The sequence below is a fragment of the Octodon degus genome, unplaced genomic scaffold (assembly GCF_000260255.1).
Source record: "Octodon degus isolate 3935 unplaced genomic scaffold, OctDeg1.0 scaffold00037, whole genome shotgun sequence".
In the NCBI taxonomy this organism is placed as follows: domain Eukaryota; kingdom Metazoa; phylum Chordata; class Mammalia; order Rodentia; family Octodontidae; genus Octodon; species Octodon degus.
The window spans coordinates 16,348,175-16,354,509 of record NW_004524613.1 but is presented as its reverse complement, the minus strand read 5'-3'; the positions used below and the strand labels follow the sequence as shown (position 1 = coordinate 16,354,509).

General features: G+C 41.8%; 1 protein-coding gene across 1 annotated transcript in view; it reads left to right on the top strand.

The window, feature by feature from the left end:
• LOC111816660 (WAP four-disulfide core domain protein 15A-like) overlaps nucleotides 1–6,335 on the top strand; it is a 22,206-nt gene that overhangs the window by 10,379 nt on the left and 5,492 nt on the right. The gene's annotated exons all lie outside the window — the stretch shown is intronic.

Below are 6,335 nucleotides of genomic sequence, written 5' to 3'. Positions count from 1 at the left end.
GTGGAGCAGGATGGCACGGTGCAGGCTGCGTGAGGGGCGGGATGGCCTGGGACGCCTTGGAGGGGCAGTCAGGGGTGTGGTCCGCTGCACTCGGGGTCCTGTTCTATGGACTGGAGAAGGGGGCCTGACATGCAGGCTCATGTTTTTCTTACCCGGGTTGAGCTCAGAAACGCGGACTGGGGGCTGCGTTCGCAGGCACTGTGGGCAGCTTCTAGGCACCGGAGAGAGGGTTGGGTGTGCAGGCGCGGCGCTCCGCTGTGTTCTCACGTGCCTGTTTGCGCGGTGTTGTCAGGACTGCGTGGAGGGTGGCAAGCGGACTCTGGGTGGGGCGGGCTGTTCAGGTTGGGCGCAGGTGATTGGCACTGAGGTCTTGAGACCCACGCATCAACAGGGTCAGCTGGCCCGCGGGAGCACCCAGCAGGGCCTCTGGGGGCAGTATCAAGGCAAATGACAGGGAGGGAGGGAGTCAGGTGAGGGAAAGATCAGGATAGAATCGCAGGAGAGAGAAGCAGAGGGGGTGCTGGAGAAAGGGAAAGGGAGGAAAAACAAATCAGGGTTTCAAACTTAATTAGTAGCGAGAGACCTGGAGCTCCACCCTTAATGGAGGCTTAAGAAAGGCTCTGACAGCATCGTTTCAGATCACTCTGAGACAGAGGCTACCTGGTGATCATTGAAACAGTTGCCTTCCACATTCCTTCGCGAGTGCAACTGAAAACAATTGGTAAGTAAAGATTGCTTGCTAATTACCCATTCAGGGCTGCAGAGAACCAGCTTCCCTGAGGGAGCTTTGGGTAGCGACTCCAAGGCTGCCCCTGCTGTGAGCCCTCAGTCGCCCCTTCAGTTTTTACTGCTTCCACACAATCAGAGATCCCTCTCCAGAAAGAAATCCAGTTGCCCATCTGGCCAAAATTCCCACTGCCATTGGTATCAAGGGAGATTTGAGGGGGTTACTGGAGAAATCTACCCTCTGCTTTGAGAGTAGCAGCTGCCCTAAAGGCAACTGCTAGTTGGCAGAGCAGCTATTGTTTGGTTTTAGTATTCTGTAAGGGACAAGTAAAAGAACATAGATAACATTTTATAAAAAGGCCCATTTTACAGAATGTTATCAATGTCCACTAGGTGACAATTTAACATTACTTCTCCTTAGCATTAAGACAAGGTTAAAAACCGCCACACTTATAAGTCAAACAGTTCAAGTGAGTCTAAATGGAGCATATATAAAAGAGAAATACAAGACCGTGTACACTAGAGTAAAAGATCCCTTTAAAGAAACATCATAAATTGATTTACAAAAGGCACAAAACAGTGGCAAACAAGAATGGCTATAATTACCTAATTCAGCAAGCAAGAAATAAAGGTAAACTCTTATCTCCTATTAAGTCTTTATTTTACAAAATGGAAGTCAAAAGTATTGTGCTTTGATCTCTGAGAGCCATTGTCTAATGGGAAGCTTGGCCACTCTATGTTACAGAAAAAGATGGGCCAAATGGGCTTCAAAGTGGGAGAGGGGTGGAAAAGTTGGAGATTATGCAGGTTTTAGGTTTTTACTAGTTCCACACAATCAGAGATTGGTCTCCAGAAAGGAATCCAGTTGCCCATCTGGTCAACATTCCATTGGCCATTGGAATAACAATGGCTAACAGGGACATGGGCAATGGAGTACAAGGAGAGCTGTGGGAGAGCAACTGAGTCTTACAGTGGGTATCTCCACTTAGGACCCAAAGCCACAAGAGCAAGGCAAACTTCTTTTTGATTGGTCAGATGCTGGAGCTATAGAGACCAAGGTCTGAGGATATGGCCGGACAGTCTCAGCTTGGGTGGAGGTTCAAGAAAGCTTAAAGCCTCCCCCTCCAAAAGCTTGTCTCCCTCCTGGGTATCAGCACCAGATGTAAGGACCAGGAGAGGTTGAGAGTACCAGATTTGTGTAGAGGAAGCATGGTGGGCAGACAGAGACTAAAAAGGCTGTCGGTAGGGAACAAAGAGAAGTGGGTCTTTTTTATGGGTAAAGAAGGCGAGGAACATTAGGTGAACAAATGGTAATAAACATCAGTGGTTAAAGTTCTCTGGCTTTCTTGCACTGGATGGACAGAGTCCTTGAGGTGTCTAGTGTAAAACTGCATGTCCAGACGTCCTGGGACCTGCAGGACTCCTTGTCCTGTCTTTTCTCTTTTACACAACCTGTGTTTGCCCATCACAGCCTCAGTGCTGAGGTGAGTGCGTGCTGAGACAGTGCTTCTGGCAAGCAGGTTGGGTGCTGGGAGTCAGTCTGATTCAAGTCTTACAAGAAGTAATCTATGGACTTAACTTGTCATGTTGAATGAGCCATATTGTCTAAATAAATACCAACTTGTTCATCGCATATCAGTATTTTTATCTATGACACAATTCACTGGGTAAACTTTTATTTAGGATTGTTCATGTTTATATCACGATTTAACTATAGTTTCTTTTCACTTAATATTTTTATCATATTTCCTATCATAAATTTACAGTGAACATCACACTGTTTTTGAAAACAGAAAGGTCTGAGTCAGGGTGTGGGGCTGCAAACTTGAAAATAAAAGTGGCCTGATCGCTGAGCAGAAAGGATTTTGTTCTGCATATGAACTATAATTCAGTGAGGACAGGCCAACCGAGAGCTAGAGGAGCGGCAAAATGCACAAGAGATGCAAAAGGGAGGCAGCATTATTTTTTATTCTCTTTAAAATAAAAATGTTGGGGCTGGTAAGATAGCTCAGTGGTCTAAAGCTCCTGCTTAGGCAAACTTAGGCAGGCTTAGGGGACCACGGTTCAATCCCTAGCACCACAGGGCAGGCTGAGCCAGCAAAAAATTGAACAAATAAATAAAATAGAATAAAAATGTTAATGGTTCTGAGTTTGATCCCTGGTACTGCAATAAATAAATAAACAAACAAACAAACAAATAAATAAAATATTTTATTCATTTAAAAAAATTCAGACAGTTGTCAGGTAAATCATGATACACATTTCTACTTGGCTACTTTTGTTTATTTTTCAAGTTTCCCTGAATGAGTATCTATTATTTTTATCATTTTATTTATTTTTGGGGGTTTTTTAAATTTTATTGAGAAACAAATAGCAATGAGACAGTTTCAAAACCGATTAGTAGGATAGTTTCAATAATTAGTACATTGTATATTGCTGTCTTCATAGTGGTTATTCATAGTAAAAGATGCAGACATGATATCTTGTCCAAACACTATTAGTACAAATCTTTCTTCTCACTGAATTAAGAGAAAGTAGCTGCATATTTATCCTAACTATTTTGTAAATACTGATACAAAATGGTCCTTCATTTTGTTTAGGTTTGTCAGAGATGTATATTCCATTGCCATTTAAATATTGTAGTTGCATGAATCAGCAAAATAATCCAATATAGTCCAGTAGTCCATAATAGTAGTGGGTTACCCATAGGACTGGCAATGTCAGAAGTTAACTTGAGCCTTTTATAGCTCAGCATATTAATATGGCTTTACTTTTTATACCTCATTTTTATACTTTTCTGCTGGATGGTTAAGACCAAGACAAAGCAAGACCTATATAACAAGAAATGTAACTTTTGTATCTGGTAAGGTCAGTCAAATCCCCTCAGGATTTACCCTGAAACCCTGTAACCACAGTTTGTGGATCTTTTGTCAGTGTCAGCCATGAGAATGAGTCACAGCCATTGCTTGACCAATTTGCTCTGTGTGAAAGCCTGAGAGAATATTTCTCTCCATGTGACTCTCCTGAGGCACACTCTACATTGTTAATCACTTTCCTCTGGGGCTCCATAATCTCCTTGATCAGAAAAGTTGGGACACCACTGAGTTACATGATGTTATAGTACTGGTTCTCTTATGTCCTTAGTCCTCACAGACCTTGAAAGGCTAGAGCCAAAATGTTGGCTGTCCTTGCAACCCTTCTTTTTCTCTAATTTTTGCTCTGCAAACTTAGGTTGTTAACCCTCCAGAAAAGAAGCTTAATGATATCATTATCCTATGACATAGGCAGTTGAGCTTAATCTCACTATCTATCTGAATATCAAACATCTTAGACATAACATGGAACAGGCATTTTCCATGAAGTATTCATATGTTAAACTTTAAATCCCAACAGAATATGAAAAAAGAAAATAATTTTTTAAAATAGGAATAAACAATTGCAAATTTTTACACAGAAATTTAGAAATCTAACCATATATAGCATTGTAACAGGACAGTCCTATGACTTTTTTCTTGTCTCTTGTTTTCATTTATTACCCTTTTTTTAAAACAATGAGAGACAAACTGAGAGACAGTATAGCAGAAATTGATATGACATGACAAGCAGTATTTAGAAGACCAGAATGACAGGCATTCCAAGCATGACCCTAGCATTACACATTGCTATCTTCAGTGCAGCTACTTAGCTCACAGGTATCAGCATATATAGTTAGTCAGGGTGAGAATTCTACCAATTAACTGCTAGTTTCAAAAACCTGCTGAAGGGGCCAGGGAGATGGCTCAGTAGGATAAGCACTTGACTGGCAAACACAAGGATCTGAGTTCAATCCCCGGTTCCGCAAAAAAAAGAAAAAAAAAAAGGAAAAACCTGCTGAAGAGTCTCAGGATCTTTGCCTTAACCATCTTGTGCATATAAATGTATGATTTTGCCCCTGTTATGTTTCCTAGCTTTTCTCTTTGCCCTCTCTTCATTGTCTAATTCTTAAGCTCTCACTTTCCTTTTAATTATGTTATACCCTTCTATTTTTATTTCTTCTTTTGAGTTCTTATACTAGGGAAACTATACAATATTCACACATGTGGGTCTGGTTCATCTCACTTATGAGTATATCTTCAAGTGGCATCCACTTAAGTATAAAGGCTTCAAGTTTATCATTCTTTATAGCTGAGTAATACTCCATTGTATAAAAAAAACACATCTTTTTCTTTTTTTAACATTTTTTTAAAAAATTTTATTTATTTGTGTGTGTGTGTGTGTGTGTGTGTGTGTGTGTGTGTGTGTCCAGCTCAGCCCACCAGGGGGCGGGGCTGGCTGACATGTGGTGCTGGGGGATTGAACTGTGGTCCCTATGCTTTGCTAAGCTTGTTCTAAGTGGGTGCTTTAGACCACTGAGCCATCTCACCAGCCCCCCAAAAAACCATATCTTTTTCATCCATTCCTCAGATGATGGTCATTTGGGTTGTTTCCAAGATCTGGCTATCACAAATTGTGCTGCTATAAACATATGTGCACATATTTCACTATGATTTGATGTTTATTTTTATCATTTTAAATGTGGCATTAGAAATAGTTTTTAAGTGACCTTGGACAAAGCTAAAATAAAAGAGCTCAAGAAAAAGTAAGTAAATACAAGTTTTTGTTTCTCCAAAAGGTTGCCAGTGGTTGTACTAGACAGAGCGTGGAATTCACAGAAAGGTTCTGTTCATCCTGGAGATATGACCAAGGCTATTTTCTGTTTCTTTCTATGGTTTTGGTTTTGGTTTAAAGGTTGTTTTGTTTTGTTTTAACAGGAGTATTTTTGATTTTTATTTTTTAAACATTTTATGTATTTGGTATAAGATCTCACTACACAGTGGGACTCATAGTGATCCTCCTGTCTCAGCCTCCCCAGTACTGAGATTACAGGCATGTGCCACCACACCCGATTCTGGGGCTAACACAGCATGCCCAGGGCTTCGGGGCCAGCACAGCATGCAATGCTGAGGATCAGACCCAGGTCCTTGCACTTGCCAGGCAGGTGCTTAGACCTCTGAGCTATCTCTCCAGCCCTGGAGGGGTTGTTTTTGTTTTTATAGTACTGGAGATTGAATCCAGGACCTTCACACTGAACTATATCTCTAGATTTATTTATTTATTTATTTATTTATTTATTTATTTATTTATTTGCCATCTCAGCCCTTGGGGCAGGGCTGGCTCAGCATGTGGTGCTAGGGATGGAACCGTGGTCCCCTGCGCCTGCCCAAGCTTGCCTAAGCAGGTGCTTTAGACCACTGAGCTATCTTACCAGTCCCCTAATTTTACTTTCACACAACATCTAGTTTGCTAAATAGCCCAGGATGGGCTAAAACTTGTGATCATCCTGCCTCAGCCTTCCAGACTGCTGGGATTACAGACAGGTGCCACTACACACAGCTTTTTAAAGAGCTATTTGCACAGTGATGATCAGAGCAAATAGAAACAATAGGGCTGGTGAGATGGCTCAGTGGTCTAAAGCACCTACTTAGAACAAGCTTAGCAGAGCACAGGGACCACAGTTCAATCCCCCAGCACCACATGCCAGCCAGCCCCGCCCCCTGGTGGGCTGAGCTGGCCACACACACACACACACA